Source organism: Bubalus bubalis, chromosome X, assembly GCF_019923935.1.
Source record: "Bubalus bubalis isolate 160015118507 breed Murrah chromosome X, NDDB_SH_1, whole genome shotgun sequence".
NCBI lineage: Eukaryota > Metazoa > Chordata > Mammalia > Artiodactyla > Bovidae > Bubalus > Bubalus bubalis.
This window is the reverse complement of record NC_059181.1, coordinates 14,381,204-14,395,845: the sequence shown is the minus strand read 5'-3', so window position 1 is coordinate 14,395,845 and position 14,642 is coordinate 14,381,204. Positions and strand designations below refer to the sequence as shown.

Here is a 14,642-nt window from a genome sequence, read left to right as displayed (position 1 = left end):
TCAAAATCACTTCAACTTGCCAGTTTCATTAATGCTGTCACACTTCTTCAGAAGTGTTTGATTTCATGTGGTAGGTCCTATCCAACCCACTGGCTGAGTTCCTGGGTGCACGGGCTAAAAGTCAAAGGGGAAGATGCGATACTAAGGGGTTCAGAGGATCGAGTGAGGCTGGGGAGCTGAGAAGGAACTTTGTGAAGGGACTGTTACCAATGGTACATCATGGTGGGATTCTCCAGAACCAGTGGCTGTACTCCAGCATGGACTGATGCAGGACAGCATAAGGTGTTTGGTACTTACTATGGTTAAGTGAGGATAGCCAATGAAGATGGAGGTCGGGCCGAAGCACTACGTTATCCTTTGTGTGTGCTGCACGCAGAAGTCGACAGTTGCTCCTTTTCACTGCAGATCATCACCATATTGGTTTATCTCCTGCACCCCAGGAACACAGCCCTCCACCTTTCCCCTTGCGTTCCAGAGTCCACGTTCTGGATTGGTTTGCTCTCCTGAGCTCTTGTTTTCTCCTCTGAAAGAGCGTGAGGCTCAGAACCCTCCACTGCTTACTAGAGTTAAAACAACGACAACAACAGAACCTTTCAGGGCTGGCTAATTACCCTTTTATGCCTCAGTTCCCTTGTATTTGAAACAGGATAATGGTAACTCAGAGGAAGTGATGAGGATTAAATAAGATGATACCTGTAAAGTACTTAAAACTGATTGTTTTCTACATTAACCTCAACTTTTTAGAACAGGCATCTTATGTCTTCCCCCTGAAAGAATCTAAGGTATGAAGAAGCAAGATTTTCATGCACTTTGTAGATGCTAATCTGTGTGCCCGTGAGCTAGTCACAAACCAGCTGGTCACCCAGGGGTACATCGTCCTGGCATGTGACCATCTCCACCAAGGGTGGCATCTTGTGATGACTAGTGGTTGCGTGCTGAAGATTTTTCACTGGGCTGTAAAATGACAGGAATGGATGCCATGTAGTAATGTGAATGGCCAGTTGAGGCCAGTTATAGCCTCCTGATGCCATTCACTATCCCAACATGAAAAAAAAAAAAAGTGTTGCCCAATATAAACAGCAATTTTCACTATTTTAAAAGCCAAGTCCTAAAGAAAACTCAGATGAACTCATTCTACAAGAGTGATAAGAGCAAAGCAAAAAATGTGATGCAGTGGAAAGTGCCCTAAATTGGGAGTGTTGCGTTCCAGGATCTGGTTCCTGATATACCAGCAAGCTGTGTGACCCGGGGAAAAGGTCGACAACCACTCTGAGTCTGGTATCTTTGTCAAAATGAGGAGATAGATGATTGGTCAAGTCCCAGCAGTTTTAATAGGCTGTGACTTCATGCTAGGTTTAGCTGGACTGTTTCTACTAATTGAAGGCTGTGGTTCTAATGTGGCAAAGATGGTTCCTTCCCCATCAGGTGAATATCATGTTTGGGCTTTCAGGGGACTTGCTCAGTGTTAGCTCTGGAAGTCCTACATCCCAGGAAATCCTGCAGTCCTGGGCATGCCAGGTTGGTCACTCGAATTCTCTTTCTTCTAACATGGATGGTTCTGGATTACCAGCATCAGCTTGGCTAAAGGATCCCATGCTCGTGGCTCTGAACTGGCTTTGTGCCATTTGCAACAAAAAGGAGGCTATATGACAAGCCTAACAACGTGCCAGTGACCTGTGGCATCACAGTTTTTTAAAAAATCCATTGTCAATTACCTGTAGAAGCTGAAGGCTTTAGTTAGAAGTAAAAGAGGGAAAAAGGGGTACTCTTAGGAAAAATATTCAAGGTCTGACTTGACTGCCAGTCCTTTGGTAGAGCTGCCTTTAAAGCTGTAAGTGACCTTTAGAGACCCCAGGGAACAGTCCAGGTAGAAGGCAGAGAATCCCAAATGTTCACTGACGGACATTACCCTCCTCTGCTTTGAAGGGAGTATTCAATGTAGTATCTTCCTGCCTCAACACCAAGACTGACCATGAATTACAGAAAAATTGTGAGGCCTTACACTGAATTTCGGAGAAGGCAATGGCACCCCACTCCAGTACTCTTGCCTGGAAAATCCCATGAACGGAGGAGCCTGGTGGGCTGTAGTCCATGGGGTCGCTAAGAGTCGGACATGACTGAGCAACTTCACTTTCACTTTTCACTTTCCTGCATTGGAGAAGGAAATGGCAACCCACTCCAGTGTTCTTGCCTGGAGAATCCCAGGGATGGGGGAGCCTGGTGGGCTGCCATCTATGGGGTCGCACAGTCAGACACGACTGAAGTGACTTAGCAGCAACATTGAATTTGTGTCAGATCATCAGAGTGATCCTTTGGGGGCACATTTTCACTTATGTTTGCTATAGAATGAACTCATGGGAACTTCCCTGGTGATCCAGTGGTCAAGACTTCACCTTCCAATGCAGGGGGTGCAGGTCTGATCCCTGCTTGGGGAGTTAAGATCCCACGTGCCTTGTGGCGAAAAAAACAACATCAACAACAGAAGCAATATTGTAACAAATTCAATAAACGCTGTAAAAAAAAAATGGTCCGCACTAAACAAAAAAGAACTCAGAAAGTGCCACTGAAACTCATCCAAGGAACCAAGGAAGGGTCCCAAATTTCTTGAAGTCTCAGAATATCCTGTTTTTAGGACCAGGTCTGTGGAGCAGCCTCCTAAAGTACTGAAAGGGACAGACCCCACTCTGCAGTAACTGTGCACTCATTTCCCCACTGATGGTTTTCATAGCCTACAAAGAGCAGCGCGTCCATGAAGACACAATTCATGGACAATGTCCTGTGGATAAAAGAGCACATGGGGGACAACCAGTTAGCAAAGAAGGCTGGTGTTTTCAGTCAGTAATTCCTTACTGGTTTGCGTTGGTGCAGCCATAAATGGAGTCTCAACCTTTGTCACTGGAGATGGTGCAAGTTATAGGAACTATAATCCATTAGAAGTATGTCTTCTCTGTATTTTGACTCTTAGGAACATTTTGTTTCAGACAGATGTCAAATGGAAGATTTGTATCTGGAGTCTTCCGGCCTGCCTTGATGGTTTCTTCCACCGGCAAAGTGAAGAAGGGGGTCTCACACTTACTCACCCATTCATTCTTGGTGGAGCAATTGCTAGAAGATCACTGTGTTAGGATGGGCTTCTGATGAAAAGTACCAGATAAATGGAACACGTCATGGATTGTTTCATACGTAGGTGTGTGATGTGGGCAACATGGAAGGATGATCGCCCCACCCTGGTAGACACAATCCTTCATTTGGAGCAAGGGCAGTGCTGTGGGGTGTTTTTGTGTTTGTTTTTAATATTGTTGGTGTATTTTTCTTTCAGTATTGTAAAAAAACAAATCTGCAATCAGAATTGTTTATGTTGAGCCTACCAAGACGCTCATACCCAGCATTACATGTAAATAGAACAAAGGCAAGCTTGTTTCAAAGGTGCATGACTACATCTCTACCAGGTTAAATACCTGCTTTAAGATACTCTGTTGTTTTCATAGCCATTTCTGGTGTGCTTCGGCTGCTAATCATTTTTTCCCTGTGTTTATTAGCTTCTTATGTTTAGTACGTATTTTCCTCAGAACCAATTTTACCTTCAATCAATGTCCCTGATGGAAGCATTTCAAGATGGGGTGGGGGAAGGAAGCCAGATGTACAAAGGAGCACAGCCTTTCTCTGGGGTCAGACACCTCCCCTCAGGGACAGAGTCCCTCTGCTCCTGCCCCTCTTCATCCCTCTGGCCATTTCCTTTTGCCTCCAGAAAATCTATTTCTTCTCTTTTTTTGAGGGGGGGTGGGTGAATTGCACATATTTATTAATTTAAAATTATTTTTACTGGAGTATGGTTGATTTACAATGTGTTAGTTTCAGGTGTACAGCAAAGTGAATCAGCTGTACATATATACATACATGTACATATATATATACACTGTACATATATATATATACACACACACACATATGTGCTTCTCTGGTGGCTCAGTGGTGAAGAATCTGCCTGCCAATGTAGGAGAGATGAGTTCGATCCTTGGGTTGGGAAGATCCCCTGTAGCAGGAAATAGCAACCCACTCCAGTATTCTTGCCTGGGAAATCCCATGAGAAGAGCCTGGTGGGCTATAGTGCATGAAATTACAGAGTTGGACACGACTAAGCAGCTGAGCATGCACATCTATGTACATATATATATATATATATATATATATATATCCACACACACACATATACACACACACACACACATATACCCACTCTTTCTCATATAGTCCATTACAGAGTATTGAGTAGAATTCCCTGTGCTGTTTATTTAAGGGTTTCTCAACCTCAGTGCTATTGCCATTTTGGACTAAAGAATTCCTTGTTGCAGTGCTGTCCTTCCCATCATGGGATGTTCAGCAGCATCCCTGGGCTTCTACTGTCTAGAAGCCGGTGGCAGCCTGCCTCCTTCCTTTGGGGCCAAGACACACATTTTTGACAACCCAAAAAATGTCACCAGATATTGCCATGTATTCCCTGGGGGCAAAATTGCTCCTTACTGAGAACCATAGATTTATTTTAACCAGGACCTTCTTTGTTAATCCTCTGTCCTGACATTAAGGTCAGAATTCCAGAGGAGCTCCATCCTTCTGCTGGTTCAGTCTCAAGTAGAAAAGCATTTTAAAACAAAGTGGATAAGACAATGGTAGTCATAAGTCACACTTTTGAAATGTCTTTATGAATTTGTTATAATATTGCTTCGGTTTTGGTTTTTGGCCACAAGGCATATGGATCCTAGCTCCCCAACCAGAGATTGAATACACGCCCCCTGCATGGCAAAGTTAAGTCTTCACCACTGGACCACCAGGGAAGTCCCCATAAGGTACTTTAAATATATTAACACCAGTACTTGCTACAATGTGAAATTTACACCAAAATAATTGCATTATCCTTTTGACACAGGGCTTCAAACAGTGATCCCTACGTCGACCATGAATTATGGTGAGATTTTAATAAATCATGAAGTGCTTTCTTGCTCCCTCCACTTCCTCTCAGAATGGTTTCAGCTTTAGAATGGATCACAAGATGTGTTTTTTGAGTCAAGAAACTGATTAAGGTAAGCTTTAAAGAGGTGGCTGGATTTTAGTCTGACTTCAGTGACATCCAGAAAGCAAAGATCCCTCTGCACTGCCCAGGTGATGGGAGTCCTGGGCCTTCAGTGACTGAACTCTTATGTGACAGGTGGCCAGAGTCTTCCATGGTCACGTCCTAGAGCCCATCACCTCTTTTGTCAAATGTCATGGAATTGATAAGATTTCGGAATTAGATAAAACATTCTAGACTCATTTTTCAGATGAAGAAACTAAGGCCCAAGGATGAAGTGACCAGCTCAGTTAAGGCCACTGTTCTTAGAAGAAATGCTGTAGTTGGTCAATGGGCCTCGTGCTCTTCCACTGGAGGCCCTTCCTCTCATCCAGGTGTTTCCTCCAACATTCCCTTCACAAAGTGACAGGTAAGAAGTGCATTGATTTATTTGGAAAGAAACACACTCCACAGACAGTGTGGGCCATCTCAGAAAGCGAGTGTGTGTCAGTTGCTGGAAATATGTGGGCTGGGTGATGAGTGGGAGGATTATTCCTGCTGTTTTGGGGAAGGGGTGGAGATTTCCAAGTATTGGGCCACTGCTTACTATTGGGTCTTTGTTGGTCCTTAAAGGAGTTTATCATTAAGTCTCAGGGCAGTAAAAAAAGAAAAGCACAAAATAGGGTGTGGTACTTCCATCAGCCTGGGATTCTTGCTTCTGCAGAGTTGGTTGTTCACTTTCCTTCCAAAAAAAAAAAAAAAGTCTTCGTTGCACACATGGCATTTGCCTGGTCCTTTCTCAGAGTCATGCTAATGTGGGGAGATTTGAAATAACCACCCTGGGGCACGGATGTTTTTAACATAACCATAATTCTGTAGGGAGTGGGTCTCAAAGTGTGGCCCTGGACTAGTGACATCTGTATTGCCAGGGAGCTTAGGAGAAATGCAGATTCTTGGGTCCCTCCCCAGACCTATTGGATCAGAAACAGGTGTGGCAGGCATGGGGTTCCATACAATAAAGTTTGAGAGCTATACTGCAAGGCTAAGTCCTGTAGTTTAGTAGTTGGCAACTTGGTTGCATATGGGGCCCCCAAGGAGCTTAAAACACCAATACAGTATACTAACGCATATATATGGAATTTAGAAAGATGGTAACAGTAACCTTGTATACGAGACAGCAAAAGAGACACTGATGTATAGAACAGTCTTTTGGACTCTGTGGGAGAGGGAGAGGGTGGGATGATTTGGGAGAATGGCATTGAAATATGTATAATATCATATATGAAATGAGTCGCCAGTCCAGGTTCAATGCACGATACTGGATGCTTGGGGCTGGTGCACTGGGACGACCCAGAGGGATGGTACCGGGAGGGAGGAGGGAGGAGGGCTCAGGATGGGGAACATGTGTATACCTGTGGCGGATTCATGTTGATATATGGCAAAACCAATACAATATTGTAAAGTTAAATAAAATAAAATTAAAATAGTCCTGCTGGGTGATACTATTGTTTTGTACATAAAAGCAGATGAAGGAAATGTGGGCAATTATATAAATAGAGATGATGCTGGCAATAAATTCAAAAATGTACTCACAAAAGTTATTTTCCCTTGTTGAAAGTAAAGAAAAAAAATAAATAAAATATTGTTTAAAATGAAATTAGGGGGGAGGAGCCAAGATGGCAGAGCAGTAGGACGGGGAGAACACTTTCTCCCCCACAAATTCATCAAAAGAGCATCTAAACGTTGAGTAAATTCCACAAAACAACTTCTGAATGCCGGCAGAGGACATCAGGCACCCAGAAAAGCAACCCAACTCTTCGAAAGGAGGTAGGAAAAAATATAAAAGACAAAAAAAGAGACAAAAGAGGGAGGGACGGAGTTCCGTCCCAGGAAGGGAGTCTTAAAAAGAGAGAAGTTTCCGAACACCAGGAAACCTTCTCACTGCTGAATCTGTGCCGAGCTTTGGAAGAACAGAGGGCAACATAAAAGGGAGAAAAAAGAATAAATAAACAATTAAAAATCGCAGATTGTGAGCCCTACGGTAACTCCCCCAGCGGAGAAGCAGCGCAGACGCCTGCACACGGCACTAGCAAGCGGGGGCTGGGCAGGGAAGCACGGCGCGGGCTGTGTCCCTTAGAGTAAGAATCGGGCCCGAATGTCCTGAGCGCTATCTGAGCGAAATAATTTGGGCTAGCAAACCAGACTGTGGGATATCTACCACGCGAAAAGCCAGCCCTAACCTAAGACACGGCCAGGCCCGCGCACAGAACAAAGGACTGAACAGAGATAGCCGGCTGCAGACCTTCCCCCTCCGGTGACAGGCAGCCAGAGCTGTAAGGGGGCAATCGCAGCCCAAGAGAGACACTATCTATAAAACTGTAAGCAGGCTTCTTTGCTAACTAAGACTTCTTGGGGGTCTGGACGGTCAACATCTGCCTGAGAAGGTGCGCCGGTTTTACACCCAGATAACCGAGTGGCGGGGAGGCGATAAGTCGCAGCATTGGCGCCCGCCAAACACCTCATCACCTGAGCTGCTCGGATCTGGGAAGAGCACAAAACGCAGGCCCAACCAAGTCTGCGCCTCTGAGGACTACCCGAGTGCCTGAACCTGAGCGGCTTGGACCTGGGAGCTCAGCCCAGGGCCGGCCTCTGATTGTTCCCGGCGGAACAACCTAGAGCCCGAGCAGTGTGGGCAGGGAGGCTACACGCGCCGTGAGCGGGGGCAGACCCAGTGTGGCTGAGGCACTGCGAGTGCACGCCAGTGTTTTCTGTTTGCAGCATCCCTCCCTCCCTCCCCACAGCGCGGCTGAACAAGTGAGCCTAAATAAAATAAAAAAAAATAGTGTCCTCCACCGTCCCCTTTGTGTCAGGGCGGGAACCAGACACTGAAGAGACCAGCAAACAGAAGAAGCTAGACAGAGGGAAACGCCTTGGAAGCTACAGGCCATAGATTAAAACCCTGTGGTTACTACAGACTACATAGGAAGGGGCCTATAGATCTTGAGAAATATAAGTCAGACCAAGGAACTAGCCAAAAATGAACTGAACCCACAATACTCACAACAAAACCAGAGAAAGACCTAGATATATTTTTACTATTTTTACGATCAATCTTTCTTTCTTTTTTTTTCTTTTTTTAATTAAAAAAAAAATTTAAGTCCTCTATTGTCCTTTAATTTTCACTTTTATAACTATTACTTTGCAAAAAAAAAGACCCTTTTTTTTTCTTCTTCAGCAAACTTCATATATATATTTTATAATTTTTTGACCGTGTTTTTTTTTTTTCTTTTTCTTCTTTTCTTTAACATTGTATTTTTGAAATTCCAAACTCTACTCTAGATTTTTAATTTTAGCCTTTTGGTATATGTTATCAATTTTGTACCTATAGTTTTTTTCATAATTTCTGTGACTTTTTTTTTTTCCTCTGTTTCTTTCTCTTCTTCTTTTGTATAACATCGTATATCTGCAATTCCAAACTCTACTCAAGATTTTTAATTTATGCTTTTTGGTATTTGATATCAATTTTGTACCTGTATTTTCTTTATAATTTTTGCGACATTGTTTTTGTTGGTTTGTTTGTTTTCTCTCTTTATTTTTCTTCTTCTTTTTTTAACATTGTATTTTTGAATTTCCAAACTACTCTAGATTTTTAACTTTTGCTTTTTGGTATTAGTTATCAATTTTGTACCTGTAGTTTCTTTATAATTTTCGCAAACTTGTTTGTTTTTCTTTGTTCGTTTTTTCTCTCTTTCTTTTCCTTCTTCTTTTCATTAACATCACATTTTTGAAATCCCAAACTCTACTCTAGATTTTTAATTTTTGCTTTTATGTATTTGTTACCAATTTTGTACCTTTAAGAACCCAATCTTCAGGACCCATTTTTTCACTAGGGAACAAGATTACTGGCTTGACTGCTCTCTCTCCCTTTGGACTCTCCATTTTCTCCACCAGGTCGCCTGTATCTCCTCCCTAACCCCTCTCTACTCGACCCAACTCTGTGAATTTCTGTGTGTTCCAGACGGTGGAGAACACTTAGGGAACTGATTACTGGCTGGATCTGTCTCCCTCCTTTTCATTTCCCCCTTTTATCCTTCTGGCCACCTCTGTCTCCTGCCTCCTTCTTCTCTTCTCTGTATAACTCCCTGAACATCTCTGAGCGGTCCAGTTGTGGAGTGCACATAAGGAAGTGACTACTGGCTAGCCCACTCTCTCCACTATTGATTCCACCTCATCTCATTTGGGTCACCTCTATCTCCCTCCTCCCACTTCTCTTCTCCATGTAACGCTGTGAACCTCTCTGAGTGACCCTCACAGTAGAGAAACTTTTCATCTTTAATGTAGATGTTTTATCAATGGTGCTGTATAGAAGGAGAAGTTTTGAAACTACTGTAAAAATAAGACTGATAACTGGAAGTAGGAGGCTTAAGTCCAAACCCTGACTCCAGGGAACTCCTGACTCCAAGGAACATTAATTGACAGGAGCTCATCAAATGCCTCCATACCAACACTGAAACCAAGCACCACACAAGGGCCAACAAGTTCCAGGGCAAGACATACCAAGCAAATTCTCCAGCAACAAAGGAACACAGCCCTGAGCTTCAAGATACAGGCTGCCAAAAGTCACCCCAAAACCATAGACATCTCATAACTCATTACTGGGCATTTCATTACACACCAGAGAGAAGAAATACAGCTCCATCCACCAGAACATCGACACAAGCTTCCCTAACCAGGAAACCTTGACAAGCCATCTGTACAAACCCACACACAGTGAGGAAACGCCACAATAAAGAGAACTCCACAAACTGCCAGAATACAGAAAGGACACCCCAAACTCAGCAATTTAAACAAGATGAAGAGACAGAGGAATAGCCAGCAGATAAAGGAACAGGATAAATGCCCACCAAACCAAACAAAAGAGGAAGAGATAGGGAATCTACTGATAAAGAATTCCGAATAATGATAGTGAAATTGATCCAAAATCTTGAAATTAAAATGGAATCACAGATAAATAGCCTGGAGGCAAGGATTGAGAAGATGCAAGAAAGGTTTAACAAGGACTTAGAAGAAATAAAAAAGAGTCAATATATAATGAATAATGCAATAAGTGAAATTAAAAACACTCTGGAGGCAACAAATAGTAGAATAACAGAGGCAGAAGATAGGATTAGTGAATTAGAAGATAGAATGGTAGAAATAAATGAATCAGAGAGGATAAAAGAAAAACAAATTAAAAGAAATGAGGACAATCTCAGAGACCTCCAGGACAATATTAAATGCTACAACATTCGAATCATAGGGGTCCCAGAAGAAGAAGACAAAAAGAAAGACCATGAGAAAATACTTGAGGAGATAATTCTGCACCACCAAACCAGCTCTCCAACAAATACTAAAGGATATTCTCTAGACAGGAAACACAAAAATGGTGTATAAATTCGAACCCAAAACAATAAAGTAAATGGCAACGGGATCATACTTATCAGTAATCACCTTAAACGTAAATGGGTTGAATGCCCCAACCAAAAGACAAAGACTGGCTGAATGGATACAAAAACAAGACCCCTACATATGTTGTCTACAAGAGACCCACCTCAAAACAGGGGACACATACAGACTGAAAGTGAAGGGCTGGAAAAAGATTTTCCATGCAAATAGGGACCAAAAGAAAGCAGGAGTAACAATACTCATATCAGATAAAATAGACTTTAAAACAAAGACTGTGAAAAGAGACAAAGATGGTCACTACATAATGATCAAAGGATCAATCCAAGAAGAAGCTATAACAATTATATATGCACCCAACACGGGAGCACCGCAGTATGTAAGACAAATGCTAATAAGTATGAAAGGAGAAATTAACAACAACACAATAATAGTGGGAGACTTTAATACCCCACTCACACCTATGGATAGATCAACTAAACAGAAAATTAACAAGGAAACACAAACTTTAAACAATACAATAGACCAGTTAGACCTAATTGATATCTATAGGACATTTCATCCCAAAACAATGAATTTCACCTTTTTCTCAAGCGCACATGGAACCTTCTCCAGGATAGATCACATCCTGGGCCATAAAGCTAGCCTTGGTAAATTCAAAAAAGTAGAAATCATTCCAAGCATCTTTTCTGACCACAATGCAGTAAGATTAGATCTCAATTACAAGAGAAAAACTATTAAAAATTCCAACATATGGAGGCTGAACAACACACTGCTGAATAACCAACAAATCACAGAAGAAATCAAAAAAGAAATCAAAATTTGCATAGAAACGAATGAAAATGAAAACACAACAACCCAAAACCTGTGGGACACGGTAAAAGCAGTCCTAAGGGGAAAGTTCATAGCAATACAGGCACACCTCAAGAAACAAGAAAAAAGTCAAATAAATAACCTAAATCTACACCTAAAGCAACTAGAAAAGGAAGAAATGAAGAACCCCAGGGTTAGTAGAAGGAAAGAAATCTTAAAACTTAGAGCAGAAATAAATGCAAAAGAAACAAAAGAGATCATAGCAAAAATCAACAAAACCAAAAGCTGGTTTTTTGAAAGGATAAATAAAATTGACAGACCATTAGCCAGACTCATCAAGAAACAAAGGGAGAAAAATCAAATCAATAAAATTAGAAATGAAAATGGAGAGATCACAACAGACAACACAGAAATACAAAGGATCATAAGAGAGTACTATCAACAATTATATGCCAATAAAATGGACAACGAGGAAGAAATGGACAAATTCTTAGAAAAGTACAACTTTCCAAAACTCGATCAGGAAGAAATAGAAAATCTTAACAGACCCATCACAAGCACTGAAATTGAAACTGTAATCAAAAATCTTCCAGCAAACAAAAGCCCAGGTCCAGACGGCTTCACAGCTGAATTCTACCAAAAATTTAGAGAAGAGCTAACACCTATCCTGCTGAAACTCTTCCAGAAAATTGCAGAGGATGGTAAACTTCCAAACTCATTCTATGAGGCCACCATCACCCTAATACCAAAACCTGACAAAGATCCCACAAAAAAAGAAAACTACAGGCCAATATCACTGATGAACATAGATGCAAAAATCCTTAACAAAATTCTAGCAATCAGAATCCAACAACACATTAAAAAGATCATACACCATGACCAAGTGGGGTTTATCCCAGGGATGCAAGGATTCTTCAATATCCACAAATCAATCAATGTAATACACCACATTAACAAATTGAAAAAGAAAAACCATATGATTATCTCAATAGATGCGGAGAAAGCCTTTGACAAAATTCAACATCCATTTATGATAAAAACTCTCCAGAAAGCAGGAATAGAAGGAACATACCTCAACATAATCAAAGCTATATATGACAAACCCACAGCAAACATTATCCTCAATGGTGAAAAATTGAAAGCATTTCCTCTAAAGTCAGGAACAAGACAAGGGTGCCCACTTTCACCATTACTATTCAACATAGTTTTGGAAGTTTTGGCCACAGCAATCAGAGCAGAAAAAGAAATAAAAGGAATCCAAATTGGAAAAGAAGAAGTAAAGCTCTCACTGTTTGCAGATGACATGATCCTCTACATAGAAAACCCTAAAGACTCCACCAGAAAATTACTAGAACTAATCAATGACTATAGTAAAGTTGCAGGATATAAAATCAACACACAGAAATCACTTGCATTCCTATACACTAATAATGAGAAAACAGAAAGAGAAATTAAGGAAACAATTCCATTTACCATTGCAACGGAAAGAATAAAATACTTAGGAATATATCTACCTAAAGAAACTAAAGACCTATATATAGAAAACTATAAAACACTGGTGAAAGAAGTCAAAGAGGACACTAACAGATGGAGAAATATACCATGTTCATGGATTGGAAGAATCAATGTAGTGAAAATGAGTATACTACCCAAAGCAATCTATAGATTCAATGCAATCCCTATCAAGCTACCAACAGCATTCTTCACAGAGCTAGAACAAATAATTTCACAATTTGTATGGAAATACAAAAAACCTCGAATAGCCAAAGCGATCTTGAGAAAGAAGAATGGAACTGGAGGAATCAACCTACCTGACTTCAGGCTCTACTACAAAGCCACAGTTATCAAGACAGTATGGTACTGGCACAAAGACAGAAATATAGATCAATGGAACAAAATAGAAAGCCCAGAGATAAATCCATGCACATATGGACACCTTATCTTTGACAAAGGAGGCAAAAATAAACAGTGGAGAAAAGACAATCTCTTTAACAAGTGGTGCTGGGAAAACTGGTCAACCACTTGTAAAAGAATGAAACTAGAACACTTTCTAACACCATACACAAAAATAAACTCAAAATGGATTAAAGATCTAAACGTAAGACCAGAAACTCTAAAACTCCTAGAGGAGAACATAGGCAAAACACTCTCTGACATACATCACAGCAGGATCCTCTATGACCCACCTCCCAGAATATTGGAAATAAAAGCAAAAATAAACAAATGGGACCTAATTAACCTTAAAAGCTTCTGCACGTCAAAGGAAACTATTAGCAAGGTGAAAAGACAGCCTTCAGAATGGGAGAAGATAATAGCAAATGAAGCAACTGACAAACAACTAATCTCGAGAATATACAAGCAACTCCTGCAGCTCAACTCCAGAAAAATAAATGACCCAATCAAAAAATGGGCCAAAGAACTAAATAGACATTTCTCCCAAGAAGACATACAGATGGCTAACAAACACATGAAAAGATGCTCAACATCACTCATTATCAGAGAAATGCAAATCAAAACCACTATGAGGTACCATTTCACACCAGTCAGAATGGCTGCTATCCAAATGTGTACAAGTAATAAATGCTGGAGAGGGTGTGGAGAAAAGGGAACCCTCTTACACTGTTGGTGGGAATGCAAACTAGTACAGCCACTATGGAGAGCAGTGTGGAGATTCCTTAAAAAACTGGAAATAGAACTGCCTTATGATCCAGCAATCCCTCTGCTGGGCATACACACTGAGGAAACCAGAAGGGAAAGAGACACGTGTACCCCAATGTTCATCGCAGCACTGTTTATAATAGCCAGGACATGGAAGCAAGCTAGATGTCCATCAGCAGATGAATGGATAAGAAAGCAGTGGTACATATACACAATGGAGTATTACTCAGCCATTAAAAAGAATACATTTGAATCAGTTCCAATGAGGTGGATGAAACTGGAGCCTATTATACAGAGTGAAGTAAGCCAGAAAGAAAAACACCAATACGATATACGAACGCATATATATGGAATTTAGAAAGATGGTAACAATAACCCTGTGTACGAGACAGCAAAAGAGACACTGATGTATAGAACAGTCTTATGGACTCTGTGAGAGAGGGAGAGGGTGGGAAGATTTGGGAGAATGGCATTGAAACATGTAAAATATCATGCATGAAATGAGTTGCCAGTCCAGGTTCGATGCACGATACTGGATGCTCGGGGCTGGTGCACTGGGACGACCCAGAGGGATGGAATGGGGAGGGAGGAGGGAGGAGGGTTCAGGATGGGGAACACATGTATACCTGTGGTGGATTCATTTTGATATTTGGCAAAACTAATACAATTATGTAAAGTTTAAAAA

At 41.3% G+C, this 14,642-nt stretch overlaps 1 long non-coding RNA gene across 2 annotated transcripts; it reads left to right on the top strand.

Moving 5' to 3' along the window:
* The first annotated feature begins 2,171 nt into the window (after positions 1-2,171).
* Positions 2,172-6,261, top strand: LOC112582170. Of its 2 annotated transcripts, none has more exons than XR_003106731.3 (3): positions 2,172-3,187; positions 4,746-4,844; positions 4,925-6,261. It is a non-coding gene; the product is annotated as an uncharacterized LOC112582170 (long non-coding RNA). The 2 variants fall into 2 exon arrangements; XR_006548887.2 differs by lacking the exon at positions 2,172-3,187 and having other exon boundaries at positions 4,219-4,844; positions 4,925-5,078; positions 5,316-6,261.
* Positions 6,262-14,642: the final 8,381 nt, after the last annotated feature.